This window comes from Hordeum vulgare, chromosome 4H, assembly GCF_904849725.1.
Source record: "Hordeum vulgare subsp. vulgare chromosome 4H, MorexV3_pseudomolecules_assembly, whole genome shotgun sequence".
NCBI classification, from domain to species: Eukaryota; Viridiplantae; Streptophyta; class Magnoliopsida; order Poales; family Poaceae; genus Hordeum; species Hordeum vulgare.
In genome coordinates, this window is record NC_058521.1 from 563,380,106 (window position 1) to 563,402,621 (window position 22,516).

Below are 22,516 nucleotides of genomic sequence, written 5' to 3' on the forward strand. Positions count from 1 at the left end.
GGGATAAAGGTTTCGAGTTTGCATTTTCGATGGCCTTTAAAATTTATGGATTGGTCCATTTTTACGGTTTCTATTCTGGACATTTTTTTCGATCAAAACTGTAAAACGCAAAATTATAAGGGTTTGACCATTTATATGAAGTCTGCAAGAGATGCTCTTATGTTAGCTTAGTCTTTTGGGATGCTCGTAGGGGTAAGATGTATGTGTGTATGTATGTACGAGCATTTGCATTATGTTAAAAAAATATTCTAGTTAACTGATACCCTGCCACCACTCCCTAAATATCATATTTGACGTCCATTTTATGCTTAAAATATCAAAACACCCTTGAGGCCTTCATCGCGACCTAGCTTGTCGTTGTTCTCCTCACTCCTTTGTTTTTTCTGTTTGCTATTAGATGAACCATTACGTCCATTACACAAAAATCAAATGTAGTTTAAAAAGGAGGATAATGTGACCCATTATAGTCATGGGTGGTCTTTGAAGCAACGATTTTGGAGCTGAAGATATGACATTCAGTTGATGTCACGATTAAGCAAGAAAAACTACTCGATTGGTGACTCATTGTTGACTCACTGTATGTTGGAGTTACTGTCTTTGGTGCCATGTTGCTTTGGCTATTTGTTATGTAGGGACGGAAGAGCACGAGCAGGTCCTTTGTAAAGCGTTGTTTCGAGCAAGGATGTTGTTTCAATTTTGGATACATATGGTGGGTTTTTTGTAGGGAAACTACATTGATTATAAAGATAGCATGTATTTACACACTGGGTGTTGGGACGCGCCACCGGCGCACCTCTTGAGGAGGAGTTGGGTGGTGCCAGCTAGTGGTCGGTCCTTTAACATATTTTTCTACTCTGATTAGCGTGTGTGATATTATTTTAATTAAGGAATTGAGATTTGAAGCAGAAAATATCAATAGATATACACAAACAAGCCCCATTATGGATCTTAAGTCCCCATTCGGAAGCTCTCTGCCAGCCAGCTTCCCGAATGAGCCAAATTAAGCCACCCGAACGCCCTATCTTCGGAGAAGCCAACCAGAGTCGCGCAGTGCAAAGTTTAGAAGCAGCAGAATCGCAACTTCACTAAAACAAGAAGTGGGAGTTGCTAGAAATTACAGGAGAATACCTTTCCGAAGTGCCACACACGAAGCGTTTTCTTTCGCTACATGCCGGTCTGAGAACTAGTTCGGCCGTCAGACCAACCTGTGGCTGCCTCTAGCAACCCTAGTTGCGCTGCCAATGCACCGATGCCCGCTGACACGTCACCGCACCGCTGACGGTCTCCGTCCACCGCCGCTAACAGTAGTCGCCCAGAGTCACCGCGTAGCCATCTCGTGAATCTACCACCACTACCTCTGTTGGTCCCCGCCAACAGTCGGAAATCTACTCCGTCCAGCCTCCCGCAAGATCCACGCTGAAAGGACGTGGATGTCGCCTAGAGGGGGGGGTGAATAGGCACTTTAAAATAATTACGGTTTAGGCTTGAACAAATGTGGAGTAAAACTAACGTTTAATTTGTCAAGCACGAAACCTAAAACAACTAGGCTCACTTATGTGCACCAACAACTTATGCTAAGCAAGATAAACAACTAAGTGATAGCAAGATATATGACAAGAAACAATATGGCTATCACAAAGTAAAGTGCATAAGTAAAGGGTTCGGGTAAGAGATAACCGAGGCACGCAGAGACGATGATGTATCCCGAAGTTCACACCCTTACGAATGCTAATCTCCGTTGGAGAGGTGTGGAGGCACAATGCTCCCCAAGATGCCACTAAGGCCACCGTAATATCCTCACGCCCCCGCACAATGCAAGATGTCGTGATTCCACTAAGGGACCCTTGAGGGCGGTCACCGAACTCGTACAAACAAGGTTGGGGCAATCTCCACAACTTAATTGGAGGCTCCCAACAACACCACAAAGCTTCACCACAATGGCATATGGCTTCGAGGTGACCACAAATGCTCGGAGCAATCTCCACAACTTAATTGGAGAGCCCAACGCTTGCCCGGATCTTTACACCATAATGATTGAGCTCCGAGGCACCACCAAGCTTCTAGGGGTACCAAGTATCCAAGGGTAATAAGCTTCTCAACTTCTCACTTCCACATATCACCATGGAGAACTCAAATCGATGCACCAAATGCAATGGCAAGGGCACACGGAGTGCCCCAAGTCCTTCTCTCCCAAATCCCACCAAAGCAACTAATGCTAGGGAGGAAAATGAGAGGAAGAACGAAGAAGAACACGAAGAACTCCAAGATCTAGACCCAAGGGGTTCCCATCAATTAGAGGAGAAATTGATTGGTGGAAATGTGGATCTAGATCTCCTCTCTCTTTTTCCTCAAGAACTAGCAAGAATCATTAGAGGGATTGAGAGTTAGCAAGCTCGAAGAAGGTCAACAATGGAGGAAGAACACGAGCTAAAGAGATAGGGTTCAATGGGGGAAGAAGACCCCCTTTTATAGGTGGGATAAAACCCAACCGTTATGCTTCACAGCCAGCACAGAGCGGTACTACCGCTCATGGGAGTGGTACTACCGCCCGATAGGTTCACCAGCCATGCTGAGGCAAAAAGGATCTGCAAATAAAGTCCGACGGAGCGGTACTACCGCTCAATAGGTTCACCAGCCATGCCGAGGCAAAAAGGATGCGCAAATAAAGTCCGACGGAGCGGTACTACCGCTCGTGGGAGCGGTACTACCACTCGGCACAAGCGGTACTACAGCTCGCCACAGAAACTGCCTTAACTTTCGCATACGGACTCCGAATTCAATGTAACAAAGTTTGTTGGAAAGCTAACGACATGGGATAACACAATATTGATAGAAATATCAATAAGAAGCAAGTGAGAAAAGGCACATAAGAAAATGGTGAGAACCCTTACTCGAATAAGACCGGTAAAAACTCCCAACATCGAAAACATCATAGAAGATGCATATGGACTCCGTTTTCGATGAACTCGAGCTTGTCATGAAGATGACCTTAAGATATAAAACTCACAAAGAGAAACCCCAAACAATAACCAAGAAGTATGATGCAAGGATGCAAATGGTTTGAGCTATCAACGAACGATATGATCAAGCTACTCACTTGAGAGCCCCCCTTGACAGTACGGTAATCTATCCTAAAACAGAAAACCTATCAAGGGCAAACCTATACCTTGCACCTTGTCCTGTTGAGCTAGATGACGATGATCTTGGCTTCCTCAAGATGGACCACCTTTCTTGATTGCGTTGGCTTGATGAAGACTAGTTGATTGCTCCCCCATACACACTATGGGTGAGCCGCTCTTCAGCATATCTTCTCAAGTCCATTGCCACCACAATGGGCGGCAAGCTTCAAGCATGATATCTTCGTGATGGTCCACTTGAACTTGCACACCGCAATCTTGATGACGATCACCACTTGACGTCATCCTCCATGGGTTATATGAGATATTCCTCTTGACGCAAGCCCGTGGAAACACACCTAACCCCACATAGAACTCTCATGAAGACCATGGGTTAGTACACACACATGTAATGGACAATGCTTACCATACCATGGGATCACTTGATCCCTCTCGGTACATCTTGTATGCTTTGTGTGTTGATCATCTTGATTTACTCTCTGTCTGACGATCTTGATCAACCTTGTGTCCCTATGAACATTCTTTGGATAATACCTGAATACCACAATGGTCATCATATAAACTCCTTCAACCCAACAGATGGACTTCAAGAAGTGCCTATGGACAAATCCTATAAATATAACTTAGGGCAACCATTAGTCTATAGGAATTGTCATCAATTAGCAAAACCACATATGGAGAGATTTGCTCTAATAATCTCCCTCATTTCGCTAATTAATGACAACCACTTCAAGAGATTTTATATAAGGAAATAAGCTTAACCAAGTGCACCCATACAAAGCAATAATGCATGCGCGCAAGATGTAAATGCTTACGCAATAAAAGCAAAACCCTCTAAACATATCCAAAGTAAACTCTCTAAACTTCTCCTCATTGGCATCGATTGCCAAAATGAACGAAAAGTTTAGAAAACCAATATAGTAGGTGGTCCTCCAAATAGTGTGTACTTCTCAGCAAATGAGTGCAAAGAAATACACAAATACAATGATAAGTAGTTGGAGGAAAATGAACTATATTGAGGACCCAAAGATTGCAAAAAGAAGGATCGTATGGCACAAAGACATACAAAATAGAAGCAAGCAATCAAAAGATACCATATGGAACAAACAATCACATGGTCCTTCGAACCACATGAATAAAAGATATTATGACAAAGGCAAAGGAGTGTTTTATCAAAACTAGAGAAGCTCTCCATGATTTGTGCACTAATAAGAGATTTTTGTATTTGATACAAGTGCACAAAATAGGATCGTTGCTCCCCCAAAATTAATAAAAAGATACAATGAGTGCAAGAAGATAGATGAGACAATAAGCATATCACTTGCACAAAACAAATGGTTGAGCAACATGTAAAAGAAGCAACTTAAGATAGGCTCAACCAAAATAATGTGTGTGTGTCATGGAAAATCACTTGAGAAGACTAAGATAAGGACGAGCATTACTCATCAACATAGTCTTGATGAAATAAGAAACAAAGTGCAAGACATATCCTTCCCACACACACACTACTAGAAAATGGGTTCACAAGCTTACAAAAAAACAAATTGAGAACCAACGCTTGTGACAGCCCATGGTGAAGATAAGAAATAATTACCTTGTCAAGAGGAGGGATACCAATCAAAATGGCAAAACCCTCATCAAGACAAGAACGAGGAAAAATAATCTTCACCACCAAAGAGTGCATCAAGATGCAAGAATATAAGATACACACTCAAGACAAATCCTTTCACGAAGCCACCAAAAACTGTAAAAGGAAATGTAACGGTGGACGTGAAAGAAAAGAGGATATCAATTAGAGATGTAACTTCTCTCATGTGTAAAAGATTCTAGGTAGAAGACAATCATGATGATATATATCCACAAAGAAGGATGTACACACGAAATGGTTACAAGAAGGAACAAACAAGATATCCAAAAGGAAGTCATAAATATATCAATAAGGTCTTTGCTTGAAAGCATAGCACATGGCCTAATATTTTCTTATTGTACAATATGAACTTCCAACATACGAATATCAACGACATCCCAACTAGCAATGAGACATCATTGTTTGGATGCTTTGAGAAAGGAAACAAGTACCATAAGAACAAATCAAGAGATTCATGCCAAGATGCAACCTGGAGAGAGAGACAGAACCACGACAGGAGGGTATAACCCCTTGCGGTAGTACATGACGTCATCACGGTAGTACCGCCTGGCTAGCAGTTGTAAAATTTTACTCCCGTTCGCTAGGCGGTAGTATCGTTCGTCCAACGGCAGCAGAAAAATACTGTCGTGCTGGATGTGGTAGTATCGTGTCGGTGCTGCTACTGCATGAGTGCAGCAGTAACACATCTCCACCGGTAGTACTGTGGCTACCCACGGTAGTACCGCTCAGCCAAGAGAAGACATGTTCGGGCCTTGCAAGGAATGTATGCATGAAGTAGATACTTGTTACCGAGACATCATTCGATTGATGTAGTAGATGGTTGTTTGTTGATCATCCTAACTTGGCTCCATTAAGCACACGGTGTCAATACCTTCCTTGTAGGTGAGCCGAGCGTCCAATGCATCTTCAATTGTTCCTAGAACAACAAACAAACAAAATGGTGCCCAAACTCATTGGGACCAAAGAGTTAGAAAACCAACAATACATAGGACAAACTCCACATAAATATGTGCAAATAGATATGAAATTGAATTCAATGCACACTTTAGCCAATTTATGACAAGGTGGATTTCCCCCTATATATCGGGTCAAGGAAAGAAAGCATGCAAAAGAAGCTATATATAGTAAATATGCATGCTCAAGGCTTTCAAGAATCAACTCAACACAAAGTTGATAAGTCACCAAAAGACAAGGTGTCAAATGATAATAAGATCCCAAACGAAAAACTATCACTTGAAGGATATCAATTAAAAGATACCTCGGGGAATGAGATATCCATTGACACATGCCAAACAAAAGGAAACAAGATACCGATTGAAGAAAAACAAACACGAGGTATCTAGTCTCCAAAAGAGAGCTAGGTTCCAAACAAACCAAACCCTTGAATTTTTTTCATGATGGCACAAAGCATCATAAAGATGAAGACTAGCCTCCCATCAACACACTTGATGGGGATCAAAAGATTTTATGATGGACGGATAAAGAGAGTGTTCTAAAGAAAATAGGATAGCTCCCCCAAGGGATGTACATTATATAGAATTTGCATTTAAATAAAAATGCACAAGATGGGATCATCACTTTCTGACATGTTAAAATAGATCCACAAGAGGCAAGGAAGACAAACGAAACACAAAATCCAATGTAAAGACGATTAGCAATTTCTACCACATGATGGGAATACCAATTGTCAAGGACAAGAAGTATTTTGGAAATAATACTCATTGGTAGATCGCAAATATATCCAACATCATCTTTTACCCCTAAAACACAAGCAAATGACACTTGTAGAGATAACATTCCACCTAGGAACAAGATAATTTACAATATCAACACTAAGTGGCAATATCTCAAATATACACATTTTCTAGGCTTGTATTATCCACATAGCATATTACTCCCCCATAATGTGATAATCCAACAAAATTGACAAGTGTCAAAAGAAAACCAACAAGAGATAATTAATGGATCATTTAGAATTTGAATTTCTCATGAGTAAGACATACCACACAGAGACTAGATAATCTTGAAACATCAATACTAAGTGGTATTCCTCATGTATACACATTTAGAGAATTGTGAGGTGCGCAAAGCACATCACTACCCCAAAATGGGATAATCCATTAATCTCTCACAAGAGCCAACAAAGATACAAATAAGATGCAAAAAAGGCTCAATACAAGACTCACATGTAGATGATGTGCAAACCAACATACACATACTCGATTACTCAAGATAAGCAAGTTGGAAGCACAACATATACAAACACATGCAAGGTACAAAACCACAACATGCAAAGGGGCAAGTAACTAACAATGTAAACAATTTAAGTACAAGTTACCGTAAGGAGGCACATTGGATATGAGATAGAAACTCGATAATCCAAATGACTTGGCTTAAGATAATATGAATGATGAAGACCCCTTAATTATTCATTATGTATCCAAGTCTCCAATGTCCTCCACAATCACCTATTGATCAAGTTTGAGCTTGTTGGTCCCCAACCACGTTGGGTCCTAAGAGGTTAGTCACAATAGGCTTCGCAACCCAAATGGTACTTTTCTTGACACCACTTTGAGTACCAACAAACTTGGCAAACACATTGCCAACCTTATCCTTCCCAAGAGAATAGATATCATCAATAATGATTGGGTTGGATAAATTACCTCTCGTGCAAGAAGAAGCGAAGTGACCCTTCTCACGACATAAGTAGCAACATCTACCCTTTAATTTCTTCCCTATTGATTTCTCAACATGAGGAGTGTTGGCTTGGTTCTTCTTGGGAAGAGGCCTTTCTTCAACTTGTAGTTGAGTATTTGATTGAACTTGTGGCCGCTTCCCTTGTTGCTTGTGACTTTGGGGCTTCTTCTTTAGTGGGCAAGATCTAACATGGCACCCTCCAATTTTGCACTTGAAGCAAAAAATCTTGGCCGGATTCCTGACTTGTTCTTGGCCCTTCTTCTTGAAGTTTTTGGACTTCTTCTTCTTGTTGGAGTTTAATCCAAGTCCATCTTTATCATTCGGGGATTTTTTTCCCACACAAGACATTGTTGAGTGTGGACATCCCTTCATGACTCTTTTCCAAGTCTTTCTTCAAAGAAGTGACTTGGGCCTTGAGCTCTTCGATTTCCTCTACATGGTTAGTATCAACACAAGTACTAGAGGAAGTATAAGATTCATTGTTAGAGCAACAAGGCAAGGAAAGTAATTCATCACAAGAGGTAGCAACATTATGATTAGAAGAATTACGAGGACTAGCACATGGCAATATATCATTTTGACTAGAAGTAGTGCCATTGTCCACATGAGCCTCACTTGATGTTACCTTGGTAGTAATAGCCTCATGAGCTAACTTTAGCACATTATGGGACGCTAGAAGATCATCATGAGAGCTTGTGAGAATTACATGAATTTCTTACAATTTCCCTAATTGCTAGATAGCAACTCAAGTTGAGCCCTTAGCTCAACATTCTCCTTTAAAATGGATGCTTCACAAGAAGTAGAGTTAGTAGCACAAGCATCATCATTAGCAATAAGAGGAGAAGGCAACTTGGCAAGCTCTTTAGCATATGAAGCTTCAAGTTGAGCGTGGGACTCAGTGAGTTCGATGAGCGAACTCTTAATAGCCCTTGAGCCATTTTCGAGGTGCTCATAGTCCTCAAGGAGTTTAGCATGTGAAACTTCAAGCTTATCATTTTTAGTTCTGAAATCATTAGCCACCTCGAGAGCTCTATCATGGGATTCCTTTAATCTAGATAATTCTAGAGCAAAGGTTTCCTCAAGAGATTCCTTGGTGGTTTGTTCATTTTCAAGAGCTTAAGATAGCTCCGCAATCTCATTAGCGTAATCACGATCATGACCTTCCATTGTCTCAATGGTGGCCTCATGCTCCTCAAGATGAGCTTCCAACTCCTCAATGTATTTCTTGCCTTCAGCGGCAATAGACATGATTTCCAAGAAGTTGGAACAAGCAAGTTTATTCTTATAAAGAGATTTAAAAATCATTTCACCCTTAATTTTTAAGGATGCAACATTATCACTCTCTTCATCATTATCCTCATCTCCATTATCATCAACATCATCATCATGAGATATATTGGGATTCAAAGTAGGAGATACCTTTGAAGACTTAGGCATAAGGCAAAAGTGAGTAAAAATAGATGATGATGTAGGATCCCTTGAAGCATCATTCAAGGCCACATCTTGTTCCATGGAGTGATGAATTTCCTCTACATTGTTAGCACAACAACTCGAGGAAATAGATACATTTTTATCATGGCAACAAGATATAGGAAGCATATCATCATGAGATTTAGTCCAACAGTTTTTACATGATATGCAAGGACTCACAAGCATGTAAAACATTTAGAGTGCTCGAAGTGTTAACACCCAAAGATGAAGCATTGCAATAATATAGTGATGAAGGATCATCAACAATAAACCTACTATCATCATTGCAATGATCACCACTACTCACCATATCATTACCTTGTGGCAATCCACATGTAGGTGAAGTAGATGAAGTTGCAAAGACCCCACGACCAGAGGTAGAGGGAGAACAATCATCCCTACAAACCTTGGACACACTATATTTATCTTGAAGCTTTGTCCACAACTCATGAGCATCCCGGAATATCATGAGTTGAAATATAACTACTTTGCTCAAAGCATCAAAAAGCACATTAGAAGCTTGAGCATTGAGATAAAAGTTTTTATCATCCTCTAAAGATATATTTTGAGAATCCTTTGGAGGAGAAAAACCCATATCTACAATTCGCTCTAAATTTGGGTCCATGACCCTAAACAGATTAAGCATGTGAATTACCCAAACATCAAAATTTGTGCCATCGAAACTAAGAGTTTCAGAGAATCCTAATCCCCTAGTCGACATCCTTACTCTCTAGGTGGTTAAACCTAATAAAGAGAGACCTGGATCTGATACCAATTGAAAGGACGTGGATGTCGCCTAGAGGGGAGGGGGTGAATAGGCGCTTTAAAATAATTACGGTTTAGGCTTGAAAAAATGCGGAATAAAACTAACGTTTAATTTGTCAAGTACAAAAACCTAAAACAACTAGGCTCACCTATGTGCACCAACAACTTATGCTAAGAAAGATAAACAACTAAGTGATAGCAAGATATATGACAAGAAACAATATCGCTACCACAAAGTAAAGTGCATAAGTAAAGGGTTCGGGTAAGAGATAACCGAGGCACGCGGAGATGATGATGTATCCCGAAGTTCACACCCTTGCGGATGCTAATCTCCTATGGAGCGGTGTGGAGGCACAATGCTCCCCAAGATGCCACTAAGGCCACCGTAATCTCCTCACGCCCTCGCACAATGCAAGATGTCGTGATTCCACTAAGGGACCCTTAAGGGTGGTCACCGAACCCGTACAAACAAGGTTGGGGCAATCTCCACAACTTAATTGGAGGCTCCCAACAACGCCACGAAGCTTCACCACAATGGCATATGGCTTCGAGGTGACCACAAATGCTCGGGGCAATCTCCACAACTTAATTGGAGACCCCGACTCTTGCCCGGAGCTTTACACCACAATGATTGAGCTCCGATGCACCACCAAGCTTCTAGGGGTACCAAGTACCCAAGGGTAATAAGATTCTCAACTTCTCACTTCCACGTATCACCGTGGAGAACTCAAACCGATGCACCAAATGCAATGGCAAGGCCACACGGAGTGCCCAAGTCCTTCTCTCCCAAATCCTACCAAAACAACTAATGCTAGGGAGGAAAATGAGAGGAAGAATGAAGAAGAACATGAAGAACTCCAAGATCTAGACCCAAGGGGTTCCCCTCAGTTAGAAGAGAAAGTGATTGGTGGAAATGTGGATCTAGATCTCCTCTCTCTTTTTCCTCAAGAACTAGCAAGAATCATTGGAGGGATTGAGAGTTAGTAAGCTCGAAGAAGGTCAAAATTGGGGGAAGAACACGAGCTAAAGAGATAGGGTTCAATGGGGAAGAAGACCCCCTTTTATAGGTGGGGAAAAAACCAACCGTTATGCTTCACAGCCCGCACAGAGCGGTACTACCGCTCATGGGAGCGGTACTATCGCTCGGTAGGTTCACCAGCCATGCTGAGGCAAAAAGGATGTGCAAATAAAGTCCGACAGAGCGGTACTACCGATCGATAGGTTCACCAGCCATGACGAGCCAAAAAGGATGCGCAAATAAAGTCCGACGGAGCACTACTACCACTCGTGGGAGCGGTACTACCGCTCGGCACAAGCGGTACTACTCCTCGCCACAGAAACTGCCTTAACTTTCGCATACGGACTCCGAATTCAACGAAACCAAGTTTGTGGGAAAGCTAACGACATGGGCTAACAAAATATTGATAGAAACATCAATAAGAAGCAAGTGAGAAAAGGCACATAAGAAAATGGTGAGAACCCTTCCTCGAATAAGACCGGAAAAAAGTCCCAACATCGAAAACATCATAGAAGATGCATATGGACTCCGTTTTCGATGAACTGGAGCTTGTCATGCAGATGACCATAAGATCTAAAACTCACAAAGAGAAACACCAAACAAGAACCAAGAAGTATGATGCAAGGATGCAAATGGTTTGAGCTCTCAACAAACAATACAATCAAGCTACTCGCTTGAGAGGCTCCCTTGACAGTACGACAATCTATCCTAAAACAGAAAACCTATCAAGGGAAAACCTATATCTTCCACCTTGTCCTCTTGAGCTAGATGACGATGATCTTGGCTTCATCAAGATGGACCACCTTTCTTGATTGCGTTGGCTTGATGAAGACTAGTTGATTGCTCCCCCATACACACTATGGGTGAGCTGCTCTTTAGCATATCTTCACAAGTCCATTGCCACCACAATGGACGGAAAGATTCAAGCATGATATCTTCGTGATGATCCACTTGAACTTGCACACCGCAATCTTGATGACGATCACCACTTGACATCATCCTCCATGGGTTGTATGAGATCTTCCTCTTGACGGAAGCCCATGGAAACACACCTAACCCCACATAGAACTCTCATGAAGACCATGGGTTAGCACACAAACACGTAATGGACAATGCTTACCAAGGTACATCTTGTACGCTTTGTGTGTTGATCATCTTGATTTACTCTTTGTCTGACGATCTTGGTCAACCTTGTGTCTCTATGACCATTCTTTGGATAATACCTTGAATACCACCATGGTCATCATATAAACTCCTTCAACCCAACAGATGGACTTCAAGAAGTGCCTATGGACAAATCCTATAAATATAACTTAATGCAACCATTAGTCCATAGGAATTTTCATCAATTACCAAAACCACATATGGAGAGATATGCTCTAACACACGCCAGCAGCCGGAGCACCTGCTCCATCAAGCTCAAGGTGAGCATCGTGCCACCCCCTTTTTGTACAATTCTGATTTGGCTATTTTTGGTCTGAACATGTACATATATGTCCACGTTTTTCTTCAATTCATATTATTTTGTTTCAGCGGCCGGAGCTTCACTACATATCAGTGTGCCAAACGTTTCCTGACTACACGAGAAGCTGGCGGGAGCTGGCTCCACGAGAAGTTGGCTCGTTTGGGAAGCTAGAGAGCTTCCGAACAGGGCCTAACATGAAACATTTGACTCGGAATAGAGCAACTTACATAAGCAACAACATAGGTCTAGCATGTTCAAAAGCATTAGATAGCAGGGTCCAAAAGTAAACCATAGATTCATCACATGATAGAACAAAATTAGGAGTACTTAGTGCTAGATTATATTGACATAGAAGTTGTGGTGTCTTTGATGGTGCATCTAGAGGCGGTGCACGGTGAGAACGAGGTGGCACTTTGAAGTGACCTTGAAATGAAAAGCACATATGTCTCCTTCGTGAATGTTGGCACGACGGCGAAACTCATACCATTTGGTGGTTATAGTGGCACTCTTGTCAATTCCTAGCATAATGCAACATTCAGCGCGCACGTAGACGACCATTTGCATGTCTGTCCATGAGTGTCGCATTGTTTTTGATCAATGTAGTCCAGCAAGTTCTCTTTGGTATAGTGTACTTGAAAATACTGGTACAAGAAAGCAAGTGATTTACATGGACACAAATTGTTTGGTGATATGGAAGATGAGTGTGTGTTTTTAGGGTTACCATGTGTAACGCTGTAATGCCCCAGATGTAACCCTTGCCATTTTGGGAACCATTCCTATTTTGGAACCATGCTTTCAATGTTATAAGAGTTATCATTTCATGTGGCTTTGTTTTGTGTCCCCATCTTGCATCATGGCATTCTTTGCACTCATGACAATCCCATTGTGATGTTGTTGTTGCTTGATCCTTTAGGAATGCTAGTGTGCTTGTGTTTGATGTGGTGGTGTTTTCAAAACAATGTTGCTTTGAAACAAGGTTTCAAAACCCCCTTCTCCATTATTATTTAACTCATGAATTAACTTGTTTGAAACCTATTTTAAAAAAATGTTGATCTTTTAGTGTGTTATCTTGTGATTGAGGGGCATTGACTTGGGGTTTTAAAACTTAAGTTGAATGGGGTGTTATTCAAAAAAATAGCATAGGAAATTCTGTTTTGAATTTAATTTAGTTGCTCCAAAAATCAGTTTTATATTTTATTTAAATAGGTCATAATTCCCATATGCCCTAAGTATTTTTATTTTGTTTTTTAAATCCCCATGTGCATTTTTGTGTGAGGGTGTTATTTAAAAAATGAGAAAACCTTTAGATTTTTTTTCTCTGTTATCTAGCGCCAGGTGGGCTGGCTCCCTCCTTCTCCCTAGCCCATCTCCTTTTGTCGCCAGCGCAGCCCACCCCACGTCCGTCTCGCTCCTGGGGCTGTCGTCACTGTGTACGACCGAAGATCCACCGCGATCCTTTTCCTCCTCGATCTTGCGGCTCCAAGCGCGCATCCCGAGGCCATTTAAGCAGCCAGCCGCCCTCCTCGCAACCCTAGCATTCCATTTCCTCCCTCCTCTCTCCCTCGTGCCGTCAGGGAGCCCTTCGATGCCGACGCCATGGAAGGGCTCCGGTGAGCTTCGCAGCAGACAGCAGAACATGCTCCTCCGCCTCTTCGTCAGCGCCAGGAGGACGCGGTGGCCATGGAGGCTCCGTTCCCGCAGCAACCGGACGACGACGACTCCTTCCACGATGTCCACGATATCGACTACTTCCTCTGCTTCCGGCGATCTCCTCTGCTCCGGCTCGTCGCCCTCCCTCCTCTCCTACGTCGGATCGACGCCTAGACCCTAGGTGAGTCGCGCACCGTCTCACCCCGCTCCTTCCCTCTCTGTCAGCGCGTGTAGCTGGACGCAGCGATGCCTTGCCGGAGTAGCACCGTAGGAGCTCGACCAGAAGTTGCCGCGGCAGTCCCTCGCGGTAGTAGCAACGCAAAGTAGGGTCTTTTCCCACGCTAGCTTCGGGAATGGATCCCCCGTGCTCCCCGCATCCCTCGCCAGTGACCAGCCCCGCCGATGAGTCCGTGTGTGCTCGCCGGTGGCCGCCTCTATTTCGGTCAGCGTAGTTGCAGGTAGCATCGAGGGGTCTGCTCAAAAGAGCAACTCCCCCTCCCTGTCAAGCATCTGTCCTTAGCCCGACTGGTTTAGCACGTGGTCTTGGTGCCTCAGGTCGCGGGTTCGATCCTGGTAGACCCCCCTTTTATTTTCCTGTGGTTTTCGCTAGTAGAAGTGCTTGTGTAGAGAGCTTACCTTGTTGTCTCCCTCTCCTCTGTCGAGAGCCGAAGGGTAGCCTAGTGGTGTGTGTTGGTGTAGCAGTGCTAGAGGTCCGGGGCTCGAATCCAGGGGCCTCCACATTTTATTTTGTTCCCCTTGTTCATTTTTTCCTTTTCCTTTTCTTGTGAATCAAGTAATGCCTTGTTTTTCTTTTAGCAAAACGAGGGTATGCATTTCTTTTAATGCCTAGTATGTGTGTGCATGAGAGGTGTGTGTGCACTAGTGTGTATGTATGTGTGCACATGAGTGAGTGTGTGCACACATGTGAGTGTGTGTGTGTGTGCATGTGGGTGCACATATGCACTTGTGCAAGGGGTCCTAGCCCTCATGTTGCACCTATGGATGTATGTAGATGTGAGTGTGTGCACTAGAGTGAGTGTTAGCCCATGTATGTGTGTGTGTGTGTGAGCTCATGTAGGTGTGTGTGTGTGAGTATGTGTGCTTATGCATTTGTGCATGAGGGCTAACCCCTCATGCTTGCCACATTGTAGTGATGTAGTTGTGTGAGGGACTTGTGTGTGTGCATGTGTAGGTGTAGTGGATGCTACATGTGCTATCTTACATGTGATATTGTTCCTATATGCCATATTGGATTCTAGGTTTGTTATTCGAGCTAGCTTTGTGCCTAGATATTACATGCAAGTACCCATGTATTATATATGATTTTGGGGTAGAATCATCCCAGGAATCCATTGGTGCAATCAGATTTCACTTTAGAGCAACTTCATAAAACTGTTATTTTCTGTCTTGATGCCATGTTTAGTGCTTTGTATTAGGTGGTGCCTTCACCCTATGAGGATGAATCCTTGATGTAGTAGTAGTGGGTGAACCCCTATACAACATGGGGTCTTTGTTTTGTTCATAGGAAGTTGTATGCACCTATTGTGCCTTGTCAAAGTTGACACTTGGCTGAAACTGAGAGCTTTGTGAAAATCTGTGATTTTCACTAAGTCTGAGAATCTGATGTTATTTTCTTCCCCTGTTGTTTTGGTTGCATTAGCTCCTGTGTTGGGAATCAGCCCATGCAACAAACTAAAGTTTGTGAGCTTTTGTGTTTGTCTAGCTCCCTTTAAATTTCATGCTTATTCACTTCCTATAGATATCATTTTGGAGGCTGCCAAATTGCTTCAGAGCATAAGCAGCTGGTGAAAATCTGTGATTTTCACTAAGTCCCAGAATCTGTGATATTTTGTCCAAGTTTGCGTCCATAGATCTGCTCATGGGTGACTCCTTTGTATTAACTTCTTGTTCAGGGTTGTAGAGATTTTGGATGGCTTTTGGCTCATATCTTGTTTGGCTTATTTGGATGGCTGTAGCTACTTTAAATATTGTAGACAAACTGCTATGATGCTGTTAAAAACAGATTGCATGTTTTTGTTGATTTGAAGCTTGTGTGGGCATTGTTGATGGTGTGGTATGTTTCCATGCACCACCCCACTTATATTTTGTTGCTTGATCATGTGGCAACCTGGTAACACCAGGAGAGTGCCATTGGAGTGTGTTTGTGGCTGATTTGAACCGTAGGTCTCCATATCTTGTTTTGTAGTTTCAGGTTCATCCGTAGCTCCGTTCTCTATGTTCTTTATATGCTTTTGCATCATTTTCTCGTGATGCACATGTTCATGCCATATTCATGCATGTTAAGATAACTTAATATGAGGTTCTGTCCAGAATTCTATTAACTCAACTAATGCATATGAAAGTGACTAGAATAGTGATGCATGCTTCCTTCTTCACTCATGCATCATGTTGCTTGTTGCATAATGTTGTGTTGGTGTTCATTGGCTGTTATTTTATCTTGGGTAGCATCGGGATCAGAGAGCGAGTACGTGGATTCTGGAGAGTACGTGCAGGAAGATCAAGAGCAGTTCCAAGCTGAAGACATCATAGGCAAGATGACCGTGACCTTGATACCGTATCTAGCTTTGTTATGCTTAGAATCACGTTTCCTTCGATACATGCTCGCTGCCTACCACTTGATATAAATGCCACCTGTCATTGGCATGAAACCCAAACACCTCCCTCTCCTGGAAAATGTTGTTTGGCTAAGTAGGCTTGCTCAACCTCTAATGAGTAGCTTTGCTAGTTGCAGGTGCCAGCTGTCTCATGTGATAACATGAGTATTTTGATATCATTATGTTTTAAACTGCTATTTAATTAATGCACCTATATACTTGGTAAATGATGGAAGGCCTAGCCTTTTGCCGGGTGATTTGTTCCATTGTTGCCGCCTTAGTTTCGGTTACCGGTGTTTGATTCCATAACTGATCGCTCCTAACACGTTCGGGGTTGTTATGGGGACCCCCTTGATAAATCGTGTAGTGTTAAGGCTCGTCTGGTAGGACCCAACATTGGTTTTAATCTGCTAATCACCTAAAAATAATTTGCATAGGGAATAGCTACCCCGAGGACTTAATCAACAACCCGGGCCAGTGCTCCTCATGAGTGTTGGCCCACCCCGTCAACCATCGGTGGCTACCAGGGGAAACTCTGTGATTGGCCTACCGGAAGTTTGGACAATCCGTCGTGTTCTAAGAACGAGATACACGGCTCCTATCGGGTTCGTTGACACGACGGGAGGTCTTGCCAGATTTGTCTTACCTTAGCGATATATCTTGCGTATAGGAATCCCGGTGAAACTTTGGGTCTCCTCAAAGTTGAGGTTTTCCTCTAAGGAATCCGACGAGATCACGAGATTCGTGATAGAGGATTACTTTGCGTCCCATGGCAGTTTGTGATGGACTAGTTGGAGCACCCCTGCAGGGTTTAATCTTTTCGAAAGTCGTGCCCGCGGTTATGTGGCAAACATGAATAGTTTTTTAACATCTGATTCTAGACAACTTAAAGTAATTCTAATAAAACTGCCAACTGTGTGCGTAACCGTGACTGTCCCCTTCGAAGACCTCTCTTCGTTCGGGAACACGGTGGGGTTATGTTTGACGTAAGTAGGTGTTCAGGATCACTTAGTGATCATCTAGTCTTCGATCGCTCGCGTAGACCACCATATCAATTACTCTGATCATCGTAAGTTAGCCACCATATATGCTTAGGTTGCTGCAAACCCATACACTAAACCTTCCTCACCTAATAACTTGACTAGATTCGATACCAAGGTCATTCGATTGCTGAGTCCCCGTGGCTCACAGATTACTACAAACCCCCCAATAGGTACAGGTACAGGTACGCCCGACGCAGGAGATCCTGATGGCAACCAGCTGAAGTGGGAGTACGATGAGGACTCTGACCGGTTGTACGTGAACTATCCAGACGACTGAGGCCGTGGTCGTGATCGTGAGCCAGCATGCGGGATGTCATAGTTTTACTTGTTTCATGTTGTCCGTAGCGGTACTAAACTATGCTCTGAATAATTGTGTGGCTGTAAGATTTATGTTATACTAATGTCAGATGGCAAGTGTATGCCCTACTTGTCATTCTTCAGTTATGTAATGTTATGATTATCTCGCTTGCGAAACATTTAGATGCGCCCCTTTCCCTTTTGAGTCATCGCCACCAAAATAGGAAAGGGCCGCATCTTAGTCGTTACAAACGCCCAAGATGCGATCCTATCCTTATTATGGCGCGAGGGCCTCGACAGGGATAGAAACACATCTCGTCATTTTGCAAGGATGGATATCGTTACAAGTACATGTACTAAAAAGATGAGCACAAGGAGTTGGCTTACACTCGCCACAAGCTACATCAGAGTCACATTAATACAACAACATAATCAATCATCATGAAGAAGAGTAGGGTCCGACTATGGACGAAAAACAAACGATAAAGAACGACGTCCATCCTTACTATCCGAGGCTGCCGACCTGGAACCCATCCTAGATCGATGATCATGAAGAAGAAGAAACTCCAAATAGCACAATCAGCACGCTCACATCAAAGTAACTCTTTACGTGTACCTGCAACTGGTGTTGTAGTAATCTGTGAGCCACAAGGGACTCAACAATCTCATTTCCAAAGGTATAAAGACTAGCAAAGCTTAATGGGTGAGGTATGGTTAAATGGTGAGGCTGCAACAAGCGACTAAGCATTGATTTGAGGTGGCTAACTTACGAGTACAAGAATAAAAAGGGGATGATCTACGCATAGCGGACGTGAACTACTGATGATCAAATGAATGATCCTGAACATCTACTTACGTCAGACATAACCCCACCATGTCCTCGATCGGAGAAGGAGCTCATGAAAGAGACAGTCACAGTTACGCACTCAGTTGGCAAGTTTTAATTAATTTAACTTCAAGTTATCTAGAACCGGATGTTAAACAAAGTTTCCATGTTGCCACATAACCACGGGCACGGCTTTCCGAAATATTTAACCCTGCAGGGGTGCTCCAACTAGTCCATCACAAACTACTACATGTTGCGACGGAATAACCTCGATCAGGAAACCTGTGATCTCCTTGGATTCCTATTGGAAAACCTCAACCTCAAGATAACCCAAAGCATCCTCATAATCCTGTTGGGGAACGTCGCATGGGAAACAAAAATTTTCCTACGCGCACGAAGACCTATCATGGTGATGTCCATCTATGAGAGGGGATGAGTGATCTACGTACCCTTGTAGACCGTACAGCAGAAGCGTTAGAGAACGCGGTTGATGTAGTGGAACGTCCTCACGTCCCTCAATCCGCCCCGCGAACAATCCCGCGATCAGTCCCATGATCTAGTACCGAACGGACGGCACCTCCGCGTTCAGCACACGTACAGCTCGACGATGATCTCGGCCTTCTTGATCCAGCAAGAGAGACGGAGAGGTAGAAGAGTTCTCCGGCAGCGTGACGGCGCTCCGGAGGTTGGTGATGACCTTGTCTCAGCAGGGCTCCGCCCGAGCTCCGCAGAAACGCGATCTAGAGGAAAAACCGTGGAGGTATGTGGTCGGGCTGTCGTGGAAAAGTCGTCTCAAATCAGCCCTAAAACCTCCGTATATATAGGTGGGAGGGAGGGGGCCTTGCCTTGGGGCTCAAGGAGCCCCAAGGGGGTCGGCCGAGTCCAAGGGGGAGGACTCTCCCCCCCCAAACCGAGTTGGACTAGGTTTGGTGGGAGGGAGTCCCCCTTCCTTCCCACCTCCTCCTTTTTTTTTCTTTCTCTCTTGATTTTCTTCTCCTTGGCGCATAGGGCACTTGTGGGCTGTCCCACCAGCCCACTAAGGGCTGGTGTGTCTCCCCCAAGGCCTATGGGCTTCCCCGGGGTGGGTTGCCCCCCCGGTGAACTCCCGGAACCCATTCGTCATTCCCGGTACATTCCCGGTAACTCCGAAAACCTTCCGGTAATCAAATGAGGTCATCCTATATATCAATCTTCGTTTCCGGACCATTCCGGAAACCCTCGTGACGTCCGTGATCTCATCCGGGACTCCGAACAACATTCGGTAACCAACCATATAACTCAAATACGCATAAAACAACGTCGAACCTTAAGTGTGCAGACCCTGCGGGTTCGAGAACTATGTAGACATGACCCGAGAGACTCCTCGGTCAATATCCAATAGCGGGACCTGGATGCCCATATTGGATCCTACATATTCTACGAAGATCTTATCGTTTGAACCTCAGTGCCAAGGATTCGTATAATCCCGTATGTCATTCCCTTTGTCCTTCGGTATGTTACTTGCCCGAGATTCGATCGTCAGTATCCGCATACCTATTTCAATCTCGTTTACCGGCAAGTCTCTTTACTCGTTCCGTAATACAAGATCCCGCAACTTACACTAAGTTACATTGCTTGCAAGGCTTGTGTGTGATGTTGTATTACCGAGTGGGCCCCGAGATACCTCTCCGTCACACGGAGTGACAAATCCCAGTCTTGATCCATACTAACTCAACTAACACCTTCGGAGATACCTGTAGAGCATCTTTATAGTCACCCAGTTACGTTGCGACGTTTGATACACACAAAGCATTCCTCCGGTGTCAGTGAGTTATATGATCTCATGGTCATAGGAATAAATACTTGACACGCAGAAAACAGTAGCAACAAAATGACACGATCAACATGCTACGTCTATTAGTTTGGGTCTAGTCCATCACGTGATTCTCCCAATGACGTGATCCAGTTATCAAGCAACAACACCTTGTTCTTAATCAGAAGACACTGACTATCATCGATCAACTAGCTAGCCAACTAGAGGCATGCTAGGGACGGTGTTTTGTCTATGTATCCACACATGTAAATGAGTCTTCATTCAATACAATTATAGCATGGATAATAAACTATTATCTTGATACAAGAATTGTAATAATAACTATATTTATTATTGCCTCTAGGGCATAATTCCAACAGTCTCCCACTTGCACTAGAGTCAATAATCTAGCCCTCACATCACCATGTGAATTACATTGTAATAAATCTAACACCCATACAGTTCTGGTGTCGATCATGTTTTGGCCGTGGAAGAGGTTTAGTCAACGGGTCTGCTACATTCAGATCCGTGTGCACTTTGCATATATTTACGTCCTCTTCCTCGACGTAGTCGCGAATGAGGTTGAAGCGTCGTTTGATGTGTCTGGTCTTCTTGTGAAACCATGGTTCCTTTGCTAAGGCAATGGAACCAGTGTTGTCACAGAACAAGGTTATTGGATTCAGTGCGCTTGGCACCACTCCAAGATCCGTCATGAACTGCTTCATCCAGACACCCTCCTTAGCCGCCTCCGAGGCAGCCATGTATTCCGCTTCACATGTAGAATCTGCTACGACGCTTTGCTTGGAACTGCACCAGCTTACTGCACCCCCATTAAGAATAAATACGTATCCGGTTTGCGATTTAGAGTCGTCCGGATCTGTGTCAAAGCTTGCATCGACGTAACCTTTTACGGCGAGCTCTTCGTCACCTCCATACACGAGAAACATCTCCTTAGTCCTTTTCAGGTACTTCAGGATATTCTTGACCGCTGTCCAGTGATCCACTCCTGGATTACTCTGGAACCTACCTGCCATACTTATGGCCAGGCTAACATCCGGTCTAGTGCACAGCATCGCATACATGATAGAACCTATGGCTGAAGCATAGGGGACGGAGCGCATATGCTCTCTATCTTCATCAGTTGCTGGGCACTGAGTCTTACTCAATCTTGTACCTTGTAAAACTGGCAAGAACCCTTTCTTGGACTGTTCCATTTTGAACCTTTTCAAAACTTTATCAAGGTATGTGCTTTGTGAAAGTCCTATCAGGCGTTTTGATCTATCCCTATAGATCTTAATGCCTAGAATGTAAGCAGCTTCTCCTAGGTCCTTCATAGAGAAACTTTTATTCAAGTAACCTTTTATGCTCTCCAAAAGCTCTACGTTGTTTCCAATCAGTAATATGTCATCCACATATAATATCAGAAACGCCACAGAGCTCCCACTCACTTTCTTGTAAATACAAGATTCTCCAACCACTTGTATAAACCCAAATGCTTTGATCACCTCATCAAAGCGTTTGTTCCAACTCCGAGATGCTTGCACCAGTCCATAAATGGATCGCTAGAGCTTGCACACCTTGTTAGCATTCTTAGGATCGACAAAACCTTCGGGTTGCATCATATACAACTCTTCCTTAAGGAAACCGTTAAGGAACGCTGTTTTGACATCCATCTGCCAGATTTCATAATCGAAAAATGCAGCTATTGCTAACATGATTCTGACGGACTTAAGCATCGCTACGGGTGAGAAAGTCTCATCGTAGTCAACTCCTGGAACTTGTGAAAAACCCTTTGCCACAAGTCGAGCTTTATAAACGGTCACATTACCGTCAGCGTCCGTCTTCTTCTTAAAGATCCATTTGTTCTGAATAGCCTTGCGGCCCTCAGGTAGTAACTCCAAAGTCCACACTTTGTTCTCATACATGGATCCTATCTCGGACTTCATGGCTTCTAGCCATTTGTTGGAATCTGGGCCCACCATTGCTTCTTCATAATTTGCAGGTTCATTGTTGTCTAACAACATGATTGATAAGACGGGATTACCTTACCACTCTGGAGCAGCGCGTGATCTCGTCGACCTGCGTGGTTCAAC